General features: G+C 57.6%; 1 long non-coding RNA gene across 1 annotated transcript; it reads right to left on the bottom strand.

The window, feature by feature from the left end:
- Positions 1–320: 320 nt before the first annotated feature.
- Positions 321–5680, bottom strand: LOC144382428 (uncharacterized). Its single transcript, XR_013449398.1, has 3 exons — positions 5097–5680; positions 2078–2180; positions 321–511 (listed from the first exon to the last, which is right to left on the bottom strand). It is a non-coding gene; the product is annotated as an uncharacterized LOC144382428 (long non-coding RNA).
- Positions 5681–17302: the final 11622 nt, after the last annotated feature.

Genomic DNA, 17302 nt, shown 5'->3' with positions numbered 1-17302 from the left:
AGATCTGTTCTGTGCAGCTGACGAGAGGAACATGCACAGCTTTGACAGATGGAAGCTTCAGGACAACAGGTTCTGATTAATATAAGAAAGAACGTTGTGACTTTGGAACCATTCAGATGTACCAAGCTGCTAGCAGGCTCTCAGTCCAAGGGTGTCTTTGAGCAGAGGGTGGCTGTCCACTTGTCTACTGCATCTGGAAGTTTCCTGGACTGGGAGGAGCCAGTGTGCTCCTGATTTGTGTGCGCCCCTGTTTTCATCCCCAAAGCCTTATTTTAAGTAAGTCATCTAATTGGATTAAACTCAGAGCAAATGATCACCAGTACCTTTTTTATTTTTAACAAGTTCATTTGGGCTTCATAGATGCTGGGTATTCAGGACATCAGCAATGTTCAGGAAACTCTTCCTGGGGGGTCTTGAGGTTTGATACAAGGATGATGCCTGCATGGGAACTCCCATGTGGGACTTGTAGTCAGGACACCAGCCAGGCTATTATGAGGCTTCATGCTGAGATCTGGGGTAACAGGAAGAAAGAAAGAAGGGAGGGACGTGATGGTGGGGGGAGCAGCATGGTCTGCAGAGAGCCATAAGGGCTGGGGCACCCAGCCACCCACCCACCCAGGGCTTTGTGCTGTATGCCTTTATCATGGGAGGGACAGATGGACCCTGGACAGGGCCTGGCTCCTGGGGAGGATCAGGGATGAAGGACTGGCCAGAAAACGTAGGATGTCAGTTGGCTAATATCTGGCTTGCATTCCAGACTTTGGGAGGTGGGGGGCCCGAGAGAAAGCTAGACAAAGGAGGACCATCCTGCTTTGGGTCTGGGCCATTTAAACCAGCCAGGTCCTCAGACACAGGTCCTCTTGTCTCACACCATCCAACCTACTTTGCCAGGAACAGGGTTTTCATGTGGAGTTGGACCCAGTGCCTTGGGTTGATAAATAGCAGTGGGTATTCATCTCATCTCCCTACAACTTTGAGATACACTTCAGCTTAGAGCTAAGGACACCTTCGGTCCAGCCCTGATTCTGCAGCTCAAAGCATCAGTAAGAGTCGTGGCCAACAAGGCTGTGCAGAGCTCAGAGTCAGCAGGTGGCTCTTGAAGAGGAGCATCTGTGGCTTCCAGCTCCTCCCTTCCTGCTTCGTTGCACCTCTCCAGGCCTTGGTCCTCCCCCAGGCCTTGCCCAGGCTCTGTCTGCCCCTCTCAGGACACAAGCATGCAACCCAAGGTCCTGGGGCAGAAAGACAGTGCAGGTGCTTGGCTTAACCAGCTCTTCAAGCTCTCTGCAGACCACCCCACTTCCCCCACCATCATGCTTCTCCTTCCGTTCCCTCTACACCTGAAGCTTTGCCCAGTGCCTTCCACTTAACATCATATCCTAATACTTTCCAGTTTCTTTGTACATCCTCATAATTAGTATTTAATGGTTGCAGAAATATTCACAAAGACACGCACATGCAAAAAAATGATGTAGACGCTGATCTTACACCTTTCACCAAAGTGAACTTGTACTAGATCACAGACTTAAATCTAAACTCCTAGAACATAAAATAGGGGAACATACAAATGACCTTGAGTTTGGTGATGAGTTTTTAGATGCAACGCCAAAACTACGATCCATGAAAGAAAAAAAAAACTAAGTCTGCCTTCATTAAAATTAAACACGCCTGCTCTGCACACAGCTCCGCTAAGAGAACAGAAAGACAAGCCACCAATGGGGACAACATTTGCAAAGCCCTGTGTGAGGAAGGACTCGTATCCCAAATCTACTAAGGACCGCTGACGTTCAATAAGAAAAGAACCCAATTAAAACGTGGCTGTAAGATTTGAACAGAAACCTCACGAAAGATGACAGGCAGAAGCAGATAAGCACGTGCCATTAGGGAATTGTGACTTAAAGCATGGAGACGCCACTGCGCACTCATGGGCATGGTCAGAATGAGAGGCCCTGACCACAGCTCGGGCTGGCATGGACGTGAAGCAACAAGAATGCTCGCTTGTGGCTGGTGGGCACGCAGCATGGCCAGCTGCTCTGGAGGATGGATTGGCATTTGCTGAGGAAGCTGAACAGACTCTTACCGTCTGATCCGGCAAGTGTGCCCCTCTGTGTTTACTCCAATGAGTTGAGAACATATGTCCATGCAAACACCTGCACACAGATGTTTCTCCGTAATCACCCCGACTGGAAGGCAACCAAGATGTTCTTCAGTGAATGCACACACAGACTGTGGTCCAGTCCGACAAGAGAATATCATTCAGCGCTAAAAAGAAATGAGCTCTGAAGCCATGAAGACACAGGGAAGAACCTTAAATGTGTATTATTAAGGGAAAGAGGCCCATCTGAAGACACTACATACTCTGATTCCAGCTCTATGACATTCTGGAGAAAGCACGACAGTGGGGACAGTGATGGGACCAGCGGTGGCCAGGGGGAGCTCCGAGGGTTCCCAGGGCCGTGAAACTACTCTGTATGATGCTGTAATGATGGACACATGTCATTACACATTTGTTCAAAGCCATAGAATTTAGAGCACAAGGAATGAACCCTCATGTAAACAGTTAATACTCATGTACCAATATTGGTTCATCAATAGGGAGACATGCGCCACAGTAACCAATGGGGGAATTTTGTGTGAGTGTGTATGTGTGCACACGTGAGTGTGCGCACACATGTGAGCACACGTGTATGAGAGTGAGCATGCATGTGTGTGAGCATTGTATGAGTGCACGCGTGCATGTGAGTGTGCATGCACATACATGCACACGTGAATGTGCATGTGAGTGCACGTGTGTGAGAGCGTGAGTACGAGTGTATGCATGTGAGCATTGTGTAAGTGCACATGCATGTGTGAGTGTGCATGTGTGAACACATGTGTGTGAGAGCCTTGATGGTGCACATGTGTGTGGTTGGGCATGTATGAGTGAGTGTATGTGCGTGGTGCGTGAATGTGAGTGTATGCGTGTGTAATATAAAGGAATTCCCTGTGCTTTCTGTTCAGTTTTTCTGGAAACATAAAACTGTTCTAAGAAATAAAATCTATTTACTTTAAACAGTATATTCATAAAAGAAGAAGGAACATAATGTACTTACCTTCGTGTACTCAAAGGTCACTGGATGTAGGACATTAATGCACATCAGTGGTTGTGAAAGGGACTGCTGGTTGCCCCCAACACTCATCTCCCCTCTCATCTTGTAACAGCACCCCGATTTTTAGCTGGACACAAGGTTGCCCAAAACAAAGACCTCTTTTCCCAGCCTCCCTTCCAGCTAGATGCGGCTGTAAGACCAGGTTTTGGCGATTGAAGTGCCCGAGGTGGTGTGTGTGACAGGAAGGCGCGGTGCCTGATCTTTCCCCATCCTCCTTCCAGCTGTCAGGAGCGCAGACATGCTGGACCAGGACCTGAGCGTGGGAGGGAGGCCACGTGTGGGGGCCCAGGGCCCAGGAAGAGCTGGGTGCCTCGAGCTGTGGACCTTCTACACCAAACTCCTCCTGTGAGAGTCAGGACCCCCGTCCCCCTTCTGCGAGGGACACTCCCACCACACTCAGCCTCCGCGGGGCCTGAGCACCCCAGCTGCGTGCACAGAAGCTGATGAGCTTGATCCTCGAGATGAGTGCTGTTCATCGAACGCTTCCCTTCGCCCGCCACAGCTTTAGGGGCGAGGTTGGCGTGCGCACAGGAGGGACGCACGGAGTGAACATGGGCTGATCTCACAAACATACGCTGAAGTAAGAGGGGCCGAGCGGGTGCGGGAGCGGGGCTCTGGGGGGGCTTGGAGAGTGGCCCCGGGCAGCCCGCGTCGGTGACCACCAGCTCTGGAGGCCCCCGGGGACCTAGTGTCCATGGCGACAGCGGCTTTCCCAGGACCGCACACTATGCGTGCACACCGCGTGTACACACACACACATACACACACATATATTGCTTTTCAAAATATTTTCGTATAAGCTTATATCAATTTCAAAAACAAAAATGAAGGTAGCTGTCATTTTCTCATAGGGAGCAGTTTTCACTTTTCCTGAAACATCCGCGTTTTGTGGCACCAGAGTTTATGGGCTGTGAGCACTGCCATCCCCTTGTTGATCATCAAAGTGGGCTCCCGAATTCTGCTCTGGTTAATCACGACCCACTTAACGCCTCCACGTGCGGGGTTCGGTTGGAACGACCTGAATTACGTGGGTTCCCGAGCAGAGAGATCACTGGATCAAAACAGGGGGCATCCCAATGACTGACCAGTTTGTTGGGAGGCCCCTGGCGTCCCCCTCTCACACCCTGGAGGCTGATTCCGGCCCGTGGTCTCCGGGCAGGGCCCCGTGCAGCCTGGGGGCTCCGAGGGGTCTCCAGGCTGGATCAGAGGAGGTTGGGCAGTCCAGAGCCGGAGGGGGAGACAGACCCCTTGTGTTGCCCCTTGGCCTTATAAACAGGAGGTTGTGGGGGCTCTGGCTGGAGCAGGCCGGGACCAGGAGGCCGACCCGGTGCAGCTTCCAGTGGCCGCGCCCTGGGAGTCATCAACGCACTCGCAGCCTCAGTTCCCCTCTGCGTCGGGGACAAAGCATGCATAAATAACAGTGAGATCCTCCAAGGCCCCAAGCCGCTGTGAGCTCCCAGGCCTCACCCCACAGGCTGCTGGCCACTCTTGAGGTGCGTGACTGTCCGTTTGCAGAAAGTCCCACTGCTCTGTCAGCCGGCCTGCCCAGAGCCCCGTCTCCGTTACTAAGGATCCTTTGGTCCCTGGTGACAGCTTATCAGGAGAAGTTCTACAATCATAGTTACCTGTGCCCAGAAAAGAGGAGGATCCAAGGGCCCAGGCGCTCCTGCCCTGGCGAGGACAGATGGGGCCAGGCTGAGCCCCTCGTCCAGCACACACGACAGGGCCCCAGCCAGGCCCCCGGGGCTTGGTTCCCTCCCCCACTTGCTCACTCTCCCCTGCACTGTGGACAGAGCCCCTGGCCTGGGGGCACAAGCTTGGTGGTGCCTCTCTCTGCGTGGGATCTTCGGGAGCTCTACATGCCCCAGTGATGCCTCCCAGATGGGCAGGACGTGACCCAGACACCCCGTCCTGCCTTGAGGGGACACATCGATGAGCCGGGATACTGACCTCACAGTGTGTCTGCCCGGCTGACCCTGGTCCCCTTGGGGGCCCTGGTACCGTCGCCCCGTCCTCCATCCTTCCAAACTCATCCTGGAAGGCAGCCTGGATTAGGAGCTGGAGCGGGTTGGAATGCAGCCGGGCGGGCGCGTGCTTTCGGCAGGGCCTCGGGGCGATGTCACAGCTCCTGATGGGCGCTCTCCTCCTCTGTAAGGTCTCAGCCTCACCGAGCCGCCCTGAGGATGACGGGTGATTTTGGCCAGCGCCTGGCCCGCGGACAATGCTTGGAGAGCGTTCATCTGCTTCCTTCCCCGATCTTGCCTCGTTTCTTGGGCCTGGGACCGTATGTTCGGCATCAGTATTGTTGATATCTGTGCTTTGTTCAGTCCAGGAAGCAGATGGAAAGAGCAGGCAAGTCTGTGTAGATTTGCAAGTTTTCCTATGTGCCACTTTCTATTTTGTTTAAGGAAACTGGGGAATCTGTTCTCTTCTCTCTGCCTGTTTTTCTTCTCAGTCTCGGTCGGTCTTCTTTTTCCTGACTTATGAGGGAGCCCCCTCCTCGATGCTGGAAGACTTGGGATTGTTTCTGAGAGCCAGGGCTGCGGAAACGGGGCCACCCCCACGTCCGAGCCCGGACCCGGGTGCCCTCCCTGCCCGCGGGCAGCGAGCCGGAGCCCTGTTGTTCCTGCCGGCTCCCTCGCCCGAGTGTGAGAGGCAATGTGGACACAAGGCATATTTTTGGTAAGTAGGGCTGGGTTTAATACATTCCCAGTGCTAGAGAATCATAATGCTAGACTGCCTAAAAATACCCTGGTTGAGACGTGATCTCAATAAATACAGGAATTGACTTAGCCAGTGATTCAGTTAGCCTCCTCTGGTTACCGCTCTCCCGACCGTTTATGGAATGTGCAGTCAGTCCCTTGGGCTCCCAGGACGCGAAGCAGGGAGTCTGAGCGTGGACAATGGAGGCACAACGTCTGGGCTCCAGTCTTGGCCTTGACTCTCAGCTGTGTGACCTCAGGCAGGTTGTGAAACCTCTCTGTGCCTCGGTTTCCTTCCCTGGGCCACGGGGATGCTCGAGTAACCCCTCCATGGCCTGGAATGGGCCATTTCTGCACAGTGTCTAAAACAAAGCCTGCACACAGTGGGGCTTCGACGGTGTTCACCCAGAAATGGCAATGGCAGTAAAGTGTCAGCTCCCCCCACGGAGACTGTTGCACTCAGGCAGGGCTGTATCGGGTGCTCTGAGGAGACCCGATGCCCCGCGGGCCTCCAGGATGGACGGGGAGGCGTCGTGGTCAATTTGGGCAACTACGAGGTGACAGACGAGCTTAGCGCACCTGTCTCTCCCGGCCCGTGTAGGCGGCTACAGCGACTCCTTCGTGGGCATGAAGGACTTGCCCTCGGGAGTTAGGGATTTCGTCACCTAGTTAATCCGTGAGAAAGCCTGAATGTGCGTTCTTTAGGGGCCACCTGGCTTTAGTGTAGCCTGCAGGAAACCTGCTCATGGAAAGGGACACACGGCCCTGGGGCGTCCCGCCCTACGGAGGTGGGCACGTGTGTTTGCTGACTGCAGGAAGAGACCAAAGCACCGCCACGCTTTGAAGAGGACTTTGTGCCCCGGGCCTCATCTGAGGTTTCCCGGGAGTAGACTCTGAGCCAAAGATTCGAGGACGGGGACCAGTGGTGTAGGGAGAGGCACGGTGGGACGTTAGCCCAGTCTCCCCGGTGAACAGCAGGAGCTTGGGGCATGCTGGGAGGCCATCCCCGCCCAGGGCAGGGGTCTCTGGCTGGCATGGACTTTCACGAGCGGCACGCGTGGGCTGGCAAGCGCTGGGCAAGGGGCTCTGCGGTCTGAGGGCACCCCTACCCCACAGATACAGGGGCTGGCCGCTGGGAGTCGGCTGGCAGGCACAGGCACTGGGGGACCCATGGGGAGACGGTAGGGTCCCCCCACCCTAGGCCTCCAGCCTGTTGACTTGGTGTCTCCCAAGCAGGTGCCAGGTCTGCAGAATGCGCCTGGGGAGGGGGCGGTGGATGGAGAGGACCGTTGGGACCCAGCCTCAGCAGGACAGAGAACGTAAGTGTGAAGATGCTTGTTGCTTCCTGGAATCTGGTTTCATGCTTGCCTTGGTTTTTCTTCTTCCCCAGAAGCATGATCTCGAGGACCCTCATCTGATGGATTGACTCTGCCATCGTGGAGAAATGTCTCAAAGTTGGGCCCGTTCCAGACTTCACGCTCTGCTTCTAAATCACTGTCCCCAGGAAGAAGCCATCAGTGAGCATGGCAGCAGGGAAGCCTGGGGCACGAGGTCTCCGGCGCTGGGACCCGCTGTGCTGATTCGCAACGGGGGCCTCGGGTTCTGTGCACACCGGGGGTTGCACCACCGCAGAGTCGCCTCTTCCGCGATCCCACCGGGGCCAGTCTCTCCCCGGGGCTCCCCTGGGACACGGTGCATGCGGGTCATCGCCCTGCTGACCACAGGACATTGCCATTCTCCCTCCATCCCTCCAGGCTCACCTCTGTGACCTCAGAACCCGGCACAGACCTGGTGTACGGCAGGTGCTCTCTAAATGCTGCAAGTGTGTTTGTACACAGAAGCCCACAGTGGTCACATGTCCCTTAGTCTTCCCTCCTCCCCGAGCTGCTGAGAGGCAGAAGGGATGCGTCCCGCCTCAGGGACCTCGGTGCCTGCCGAGGGGCTCCTGCAGAGCTGGGCTGACGCTCCATGTCCGCTTCCCCCTGGGCGCCCTCGGTGGCCGCCATGGACGGTCAGCTGCCACGGGGACCTCCCTTCTGCAGCCCCTCGCAGCTTCCCCTCCTGAGCCTCCCATGTCTCTCAGCTCCCAGGACTCAACCTTCAGCTTTCTGGGTCTCCAACAACCGCAAAGTGTGTTCATAACTCCTCGGAGCGGTGGGTGTGCCCCGGCCACACGGAGACAGAAATCCGGAGCGGGAGGGGCCCTAGATTCCTTCCCGTGCCGGGACCCCATCTCGGTCTCTCCTGCTTCGGGGTCACGTGGATGAAGATCTCTACCAGCCCTCCGGCCACGCTCTTCCCGAGCCTTTTCTGCTCTCATCGAAACACCCCCACTCCTCCCAGTAAAGAATGGGAATTTCAAAGAAACCTAGAAGCACTCCAGTAATATGGAAGATCTTCTCAGAGGACATGTTCTGTATTCCGTCGGGTGACGGGTAGACCTAACCCGATGGGTCGGGTGTGGGCAGGGATGGAGGGAAGTTCCCGTCGGGAAGGAACCCACTGGGGACAGCGGCGGCTCACGGCACAAGCAGGTCAGTGGCGGCCCAAGCAGGACCCGTGTCCTGTTTTTCGTTCTTGTCCCTGGGATCTCTGTGACCCTGCAGGGGACGTGGGGACAACGCCTCAATCCCCATTCTGGTTTATGCCAAACTCTGATTTTTCGGAGAGGTTGGCTTTGAGCGCAATCCTGTTGCAGGCTTGCTATTTTTACAAGGTTCACCCTATTCTCTGTTATTTTTAAAAATAAAATTGTCAACAGCTTTTCCTTCCCCTGTAACATCGCCGCCACGAGCCAAGATCTTCATGAACCCTGCGTTCAGTGACAGGAAGGAGGAGACTAGGCCGGTGGGCAGGGTCGGCAGGCTGCGTGACGACCTTCGGAGGAGAGGTCCGTGTGCCTGGGCGCGGCTCTCACCGCCGAGCGGCCTGTGACTCGGGGATGCTTAAAACGCATCCAGCTGGATGTCAACTCTGATGGTTTGAGAAAAGACCTATTTCTGGGCAGAAAAACACCTATTTTTACCCAGCTTGGTAGAGGGAACTCTCGGGCTGTGAGTGATAGAATCCAAAGCCTAATCTACCCCCGGTCCTCGGTGGCCTGGCCGGGCCGTGCAGACCCGCGGGGAAGACTGGGCTCTTGGCCATGCTGCGGGGGCCCCGGGACAGCGCCGTCCTGAGAGCCACGCTGCGCACTTCCAGCAAGTCCTTCACGATTCGAAGGACAGCTCCGATGACCTCCTTTCATCGTTGAGGTGATTCCTGGGGCGGGAATAGTTCTGGGTCTCATTTTCGTCATTTACAGTAGAAGTGATGCCCCTTACTCTGCTGACCTCACTCACTGGCTCCTTCCCTCCCTCCTCGTTGCAGCCGAGCTCCCTGAAAGCCGACTCTGAGCTGGCCCAGAGCATGCAGACGGCCCGGGGGCTGCCGGCTGCCGGAAGGAGAGGAGTCAGTGGAAGGAAGGGAGAGTTCAGCAGGTGCAGGCTGGTGGCTGCCTCGTGAGCAAAGGTGACCGGCGAGGTCTGGGTGTGCACAGAGCTGGCCCTGCGTCCCTCCGCCTTGCCCGTGTCCTCCTTCACTCGCTGGGCTGCGGAAGCCCGTGGAGCCTGGGGCCTGGGAGGGACACAGTGCCGCAGGGACCCAGCCGCGGTCTCGGCTGCCGGGGGCCCTTGTCTTGTGGTGGATGGCACAGGAAGGTGAGGAGGGACCTGAATGAGGACTAGACTCTATGCCCCACTTGCAGAGCGGGGAGGGGTTTATTTTCCCACGCGGGGATTGACATCACACGGCTGCCTACGTGGCTGATGCATTTACCTTCGAGGACAATGTCTGGGGGCAGGTGGACACAAGGTCGGTAGCAGGCGGGGGCTGCTTCTGAGGGAGATGAGCCGTTTTAGACAAGCCAGGAGAACCACAGGCTACGTGGAAGCTGGGAGGGCACCGACCATGCCCCCAACTCCATATGTGGCTGTGCGCTTGGGGGGGAGCCACCCCCGTCCCCCCACCCCTGCGGTGGGTCTTGGCCCACATGAAGATGAAGCATCACGTAGGACCACGAAGGAGGGGATGGTGACAGAATGGAGATACCAGCCAGAGGACCGGCTGCCACGGTGGGCCGGCACCGAGACCACGTTGTGAGCCCTGCACCCGCCACAGGCTGCTTCCGCGGGCGCACATCGCAGACCCGGACCCTGAGCCAGCGGGGTCCTAGGGGGCAGGGCACCATGGCTGTCATTCTGCTCGGGGCTCACTCTTGTCCACGCTCTGGGGTCTCCTGACCTGGGAAGAGCGGGCTGCAGTTCTTCCAGGCCCTCTTCAAAGCTCGGGGTTTTGGGGTTCAGGGACACGGACCCAAGTGTAGAGGGGGCAGGGCCCTGCCTCGGTTGCCCTGTTGGGAGCCATTCTGCATGTTTCTGGGCGTCTCTGTGCATCTGGGCCGAGGTCACGGAGGCTCCCTCCCTCCCTCCGTAGGCACGGCCATGGTCCCCAAGCTGAGGTCTGTCCGGCTCGGCCGTCCTTTCTGCCTGTTGTCTCCAAAGCATTTTCACTTCTCATTTGAATGTGTTTCTGCTGAAACGTGCTCTCCCAGGGGAGGAGGGGAGAACGGCTGAGCCAGTGGAGTGTGGGGCCCACGGAGAAGGCCAGGATGGAGCTGGGGAAGGAGCTGGGGAGGTGAGCACCTGCCGTCTGGGCAAGGTGGTTCCTGAGGGCATCAGCCAGGGCAAGGGGCAAAGACCACGTGCTGGAGTGTCTGAGTCTCCGAGTCTGGCCTGTCCCCACCCCAGCCCCTGCCGCCTGGTCTAAGGAGCCCGCTCCTCACTCACCCCTCCAGCTCTGCATGTGCTGCCACCTGCCTCCCCCCACCGGGCCCCCTGATGCCCCTGCGACTTCCCATCGGGGCCGGGCAGGCTCCACGTCCATCCCCACTGCCGGGCCCGCCCTGTCCCTGCCCAGAGTGCCAGAGGCCAGGACTGAGGAGTCCTCCACACCACTGTCCTTCCCTGGGCTCTCCGGATGAGGTTTCCAGGCCGACGTGGGAGGCCAAGGAAGACCCGCTCCCAGACAGCTCCGTCCAGGCCGGCCCCTTACCGTCTGCCTCCCTGGAGGCTGCACGCTGTGACCTGTTATTATCTCAGCCTCAGAAATGAGTGAGACCGTCCACAGTTGTGCCACCTTCCTCGGCGGAAGAGAAAAATGCTCAGAACCGAGCGATTGGACGACACGGCTCTGCATTTCTGTGGTTCTGCCCACTTCCCACGCCGTGAACGAGGTCGGAATCCTGCCCAGGAGCCCGTGGGGTGGTGGGGCATTGGCAGTGGGGTGCGGGGTCCAGAGCATCGGCGAGAGCGGTGTTCACCCAGCCCGAGCGCCCGTGTCCTGGTGCTCTTCTCAGTCTGCCCCCCGGCTTCTGGAAGGAAAGGCCTGTCCTTTCAGCTGGCAAGCACGTCCCCCACCCCTGGGGGCCACAAGCCGACAGGGCTTCAGCAGGGCTCCACAGTGCGATTAGGAGCGGCGGTTACTGAAGGTTAGAGAGGCCCGGGGCCCACCCAGAGGCCCCCTACTTACCTCTCATCATAGACCAGGATGGAAGAAGACTTGCCCAAGGTCAGTAGGCCGACCGGGAGCAGAGTCCAGGGCCTGGGGCTCCTGCCCGCATGCTCAGCAGCCCCAAGCAGCCCTCCTTGGGGGACACGAGCCGGGGGGGTCCTTTTCCTTGGGCAGGCAGCCTGGTGCTCTAGTTCCAGTGAAGGAAAGCCCCACTTTGTACTGTTCTCTTCAAATGCAGTTCACAGAGGGGGACCACAACAGAGTCCCAGGGTCCCGCGGCCCCGGTGCGCAGCCAAGCTGGCGGAGGGAGGCCTCCTGCCCCCATGGGAGTGAACTGAGGGAGTCATGGCCCCAGCAGGCGGCCCTCGCTGAAGACCCAGCAACCTTCAGCAGAGGCTTAACTGGGTGAATGGTGACAGAGCCGTGATCGGTTACCAGGGGCAACCATGGCATTTTAGGGACGTCGTTCCTTGGTAGGGGTGGCCGCTGGGGAGGGACGCTGGCCTGCTGTCAGGGCCCTGGGTGGGAGACAGCAGCCTGGGCCACAGGGCTGAGGATAGGGCTGAGTGCGCTGGTCCCGGACCCTACCCCAGCCCAGCAGGGCCCTGGCGCTCGCTCAGAGAGGCCTGAGGCTGGCGCTGCTCAGGTGGATGAGGTTTTGCAACCAGGCTTGGCCACGTGGTGGACAAACAAGGCCCTCGCCTCCCTGCGTCTGTCTCCTCTGAGCCACGGAGATACAGCGGTCTCTTTCTTGCTCCGTGAGGGGTGGATGGTTCCCCAGGGACTCCACAGGGGGTGGCTGGGGAAGTCACCCCTCATCCCGAGTGAGTGCCCTCAAACCCCGGCACTCACTCATGGATTCATTCCTCCCCCAGGGGGTCACCTGTCAGAAAGACAGCCAAGCCAATCCTGTGGATTGGGCCACCTCGGACAGATGAGGTGGGCGCATCTGATGGGCAGGGGTTTCCAGTGGGCCTGGCATTGGCTGAGCTGGACAGGGAGGTGGGCTTCTTCCAGAAGTGGGAAGGTCTGGGGACGTTCGGGAAAGCACGGCTGGGGGAGACCAGCGTGAGGAGACCCAGAGCTGCAAGGAGCACGTATGAGGACTGGTCTGAGCCTCCGGTGCCTCTCACACACCTGCCCCCAGGCCCCGAGCGCTGCCCCGTCACCGTCCCTCACCCCCCAGAACCGTGGCTGCCCCAGCCCTTCCCAGGGTGAGAGCCCAGCTCTGGTCTGGCCTCCATCTGAGCTCCTTCGGGGTGGGTGGCTCGTCCCACCCCCGATGAAGAGCAGGGGTTAGGGTCACCGCAGGGCGTGGGACACAAATTCCACAGTGGCTCTTAAGGGAGAATCAGCCCACGGCCAGACCCTGGCCAAGGAGTTGATGGACGAGCTGCTCACGGCTCCTCCCAGCTGGTCAGGAGCCACACACGGTGAGCCCAGCCGGGCCGGGCCGGGGCGGATGGAGGACGGCTGCTGGGGGGTTCTGGGAGGGCCACCACCCCCTGGTTTCCTGTGAGAAGGCACGCAGGCCGTCCAGGGACCTGAAAGTGTGTGTGTGGGGGGGCTCCATGTAGCAAATACGTCCACTGCCTGGTGTGTGTCTCTCCCTGATGTCTTAGAGCTCCTCCGACCTGGTGCCCCCATCCGAGAGCACTCTCCACACTCCAGCTGGCCTGGTCTTTGCGGCCAGCCCCCTGGGCACATCACCCCTGCGTGCCCAAGGCAGAGCCCCGGGGTCATCCGCCACCTCCCCTCTCCTGCCCCTCCACCCACGCCCCCTGGATCACCTCTCCTCCTGCTTCCTAGCGCGGCGGCCTGTTCCGCCCCCTTCTCCGTTCTCCCCTGCTACGGTGCGGGCAACCCTCCCGCTGACAGCTGCAGCCTCCTCGGCCCCCCGGGGCTCCAGCACGTGCTCCCCCAGATCGGATGAGGTCGCACCCCAGCTCCAGCTCCCGGGTGACTCCAGACCAAGCCCGAGCCCCAGGAGTCCATCAGTGTCCTTCCTGACCTGACCCACTGGAGCCACCTCCCCAGCCAGCCGCCCTCCCTCAGCCCCCGTCCCCTCCGGCGTCTGCTGCGTGGACCGGCGGAGTAGTTCTAGTGCACGTCTGCTAAACAGACGCAGAAGCGGGGGACCCGGGATGCTCTCCCGCCGTGGGGCAGGCACGAGGTGCCGGGGCGCTGGGAGTGGCTGGAGCTGGGCTGATGTCCACAACGTCAAGGTAGTGTGCACGTGTGCACCATCTCGTCCATCACCATGTCATCTGTCACCCCATGGGAGGCCCGGGGCATCACCAGGACGGCCGGAGGCAGGAAGGAGCCTAACAGGGGAAAGAGTGGGCATCCGTGGGGGAGGCTGGAGTGGAGGGAACACTCACCTGCAGGCAGAGGGTCAGGCGAGGGCGGGAGGCGGGCTTGTCAGGGAGGGAGGGGGAGTGGCAGTCCAGGCAAGCCCGGCTTCTTCTCCAAGTGGTTTGGGATTCGCCAAGATCCTGCCAGGCCTGGAGGCTTTCAGGTGCTCACCTCCCTGGCCGGCCATGGGGCAGCTGGACAGGTGTCATGGCCACAGGCTTGGGAATGGAAAGAAGAGGCGGAGACCGTGGACAGCACCCGGGGGACACACAGACCGTCCCCAGTGTGACCACCGCGTGACTCCAGTCTCTGCCTCGGGCAGGCTGCTCTGCCCCCCACCCCAGTTACAGCACCAGCACCCCCTCACCCTGTCCTGCCTCTCTTCATCCTCTGCCTCCTGACTCTGGGGTTTCCTAAGAAAATTAAAAACAGAATTTCCATATGGCCCAGCAATTCCATTTTTAGATGTGTCGCCATAAAGAACAGAAAGGTGCTCGTCCATTATGTTCACAGACATGTTGTTCACAGTAGCCAAAAAGTGGACACCATCCACATGTCCATCAACAAACGACGGGAGAAGCGAAATGCAGTCCGTCTGTGCACGGAATATTGCTCAGCTCTGAAAAGGAAGGAAGGGTGAGCCTGGGGGATGCTGGGCTCCGGGGAATACGCCGGCCACAGAGGGACAAATCCTGCACAGTCCCATTTCACAGGAGGTCCCTGCAGGAGTCAGATTCACAGAGGCAGATGGTAGACCGGGGGCTGGGGAGGCAGATGGGGAGAGAGTGTTTAATGGGGACAGGGTGTCAGATCACACGGAGAGGCGAGTCCCAGAGGCGGACGGCGGGGATGGTCGCACAATGGTGCACATATGCTTGATGCCCCTGAACTGTGTGCCTACCAATGGTTGATATGGCACATTTCCGGTAATGTGTATTTTCTACAATCAAAAAGGTGAAAAAACATCGTGTGTGTGTAATAAATTTCTGAAACAAATACCTGTCATGAGAAGATAAAGTGTCCCGGGATGGATGTGGATCTGCGGTCATTGCTGAGGGTCTGTGTGCCCCTGTGCCACCTGGTGGCCATGATGCAGAGCACCCTCATCCGTCTTATGGCCCCCAGATGGGGAGGGCAGCCCTGGCTCTCCCCGCAACACTCAGTGTCCTGAGAGGGAGAGCAGGTGGTGAGTCTGGAGGAGACACAGCCTGGGCTGGGGGGTGGGGGGTCAGTCCTCCCTCTGCTTTTCCTCTCCCCAGTGAGCTGAGAACAGGGAGCCCACTCGGCATGCTCCAGCCCCCAGCAGGATCTGCTGGCTCCTGTTTCCGAGGTCGGGTACACCGGGGTCCAGGTTGGGAAGGCCCTTAGCTCTCGCCCATAAACCAGCCCCTCTGACCCCTTCCCTTAGACATGAGCCCGGGGAGGGATGGTCCTCTTGACCCCACCCTGCCATGTGTTGAGCTCAGAGTGGGCAGGAGGCCTGCGGTTCTGTGGGTGTGGGTGGGCCCAGACACTGGGCCTTGACTCTTAAGAAATTATACATAGAAAAGTAGCACTGACCACTGCAACTTCTTGGCCAGGTCAAGCTTTATGATGCTCAGCCAGGCTCCAGGTGCAGGGGCTCTTCATCCTAATGATCACGGCAGCCAAGATGGCTTTGTGCATGGGCAAGCAGTAGCCTTGATGAAGCAGGTTCCACTTTTAGGGAGACAGGGGTCTCAGTGGCCTCAGACCACGTAAGCTGCAGGGGCAGATGGGGTCGGGGTGGGCCTGAGCCAGATGTGTGTGGGCTGCAGGCCATTGTGGGCAGACAGGCAAACATCAAAATAGGGAAAGAAGCATTTTCAGGATCGTTGGGTGTGGAGAGGCAGAACCACAATGTTTGCTCCGTCTGAGGGCAAGGCGCCTGGAGGCTGGGAGTGGTAGAGTACCATCAGGGTCCCAGTGTAACCGCTGGTGCAGACGGGGTAGGAGCGGGGCTGGCCACTCCAGGCTCCATTCTGCATGCACGGGACTCTGGAGGCTGTGGGTCTCCTCCCTGCTCTCAGGATGGATGCCTTGCTCAGAGCGTTTCCCCAGCTGGGTCTGTAATCCCAAACCATGGATGATGGACCACTGGCATCAACTGGCTGGTATCCTTGAAAATCAAGCCAAGAGGAGTTTCTCCATCACCCTCCTTCTCTGAGATTCACCATGTCTGCAGAGACCTTGACAACATAAACACTGGGTTCTGGAAAGACCATTTTCCTGGGATAATTGTTGTAGGGACCAAAGCTTGACTTGATGTCTAAGTCTGGTGGGTTTGAGGCTAGTGCCGTATTATCTTGTCTGTCCCATTAACAATGGGGATCTTAAGACATTAAGCTAATGAGACACTTCCTTGAGCTACTAACACTTCCTTGAGCTACTACAGCTTCTGAGTGAGAGAAGCTCAGCCCTGGCTCCAGCTGGGCACTGATGGAGCCCTGATCCCACCCTGGCATTGCGAAGCAACCTGGCTGAGAATTAGGAGAAATAGGAGACAGAGATGATGATGATTCTCTGAATATTTATTAACACAGACAAACAGACTCTGAATCTTTTGGGCTTAAGTGTTTTTGAAACTTCACCTACAAAGACATTCACTCTTTAGAATTCAGTCGTTGCCCTATGATGTTCACAATTGTGAGAAGTTCATATTCGTAGGTGTGTCTCACTGCTTTTGCCACTTCATTGTAAAGTATCTGTGTTTATGCTTCGCATTTTCTACTGAAACATTGTAACTTTAAGTTCACTGCAGGAGCTCCAGTGGGTTGTATTGGACAACATGGCAGGAGGTCACTGGGGATGGGATGTTAGCTGTTTACTGCTACATAACAGATGGCCTGACGTCTAGAGGCTTCCAGCAACCCTTCATCTTCATATGTCTGTGAGTCAGGAAGCCAGGTGTGGCTTGGCTGGAGCTTTAGGCGCAAGGTGTCCTGTGAATTTATGCTCCTGCCTGTGGCTGTGGTCTCATCTGAAGGCTTGGTGGGACGGCATGTGCTTCCAGGCTCTCTCCCTGTGGATGGTAGGATTTAGTTCTTCGGGGCTGTCCAGTGGAAGATCTCTATTCTCCTCCAGTTGTTTGCTGAAGGTCCCTCGGTTCCTTCCCATGTGGGTCTCTGCAGAGGGCAGCTCAGAGAAGTAAGTGAGAGAACAGGCAGCTCCCATGATGGAAGATGCACTCTTTTTGTAGCCCAACCTCAGAAGTGACGCCTGAACCGTTTGCTATATCCTCTTTGTTAGAAGCAAGTTATTAGGTCTAGCACACACTCATGGTGGGAGAGAACAGGAGGGCATGGGAACCAGGAGGGAGGGTAACTGGAAGCCATCCCAGAAGCTGTCCACCACAGATAAGGAGTAGCCTGGAGGGGGTGTTCTCAACTTTGGGTAGTCTTTGCATAGATTTGATCTTATAATCTTCTGAATCATTTCAGGAGCTTCTGGGGGGAAACCCACACTGACTACCAGTAGCCCTCAGGGTGATATAAACAGCCAGAGGTTGGCTCTGGTGGAGTGGACTTAGGA

The sequence above is a fragment of the Halichoerus grypus genome, chromosome 6 (genome assembly GCF_964656455.1).
Source record: "Halichoerus grypus chromosome 6, mHalGry1.hap1.1, whole genome shotgun sequence".
Taxonomy (NCBI): domain Eukaryota; kingdom Metazoa; phylum Chordata; class Mammalia; order Carnivora; family Phocidae; genus Halichoerus; species Halichoerus grypus.
Note: the sequence above shows the minus strand (reverse complement) of the source record. Positions and strands in the feature narration are given on the sequence as shown.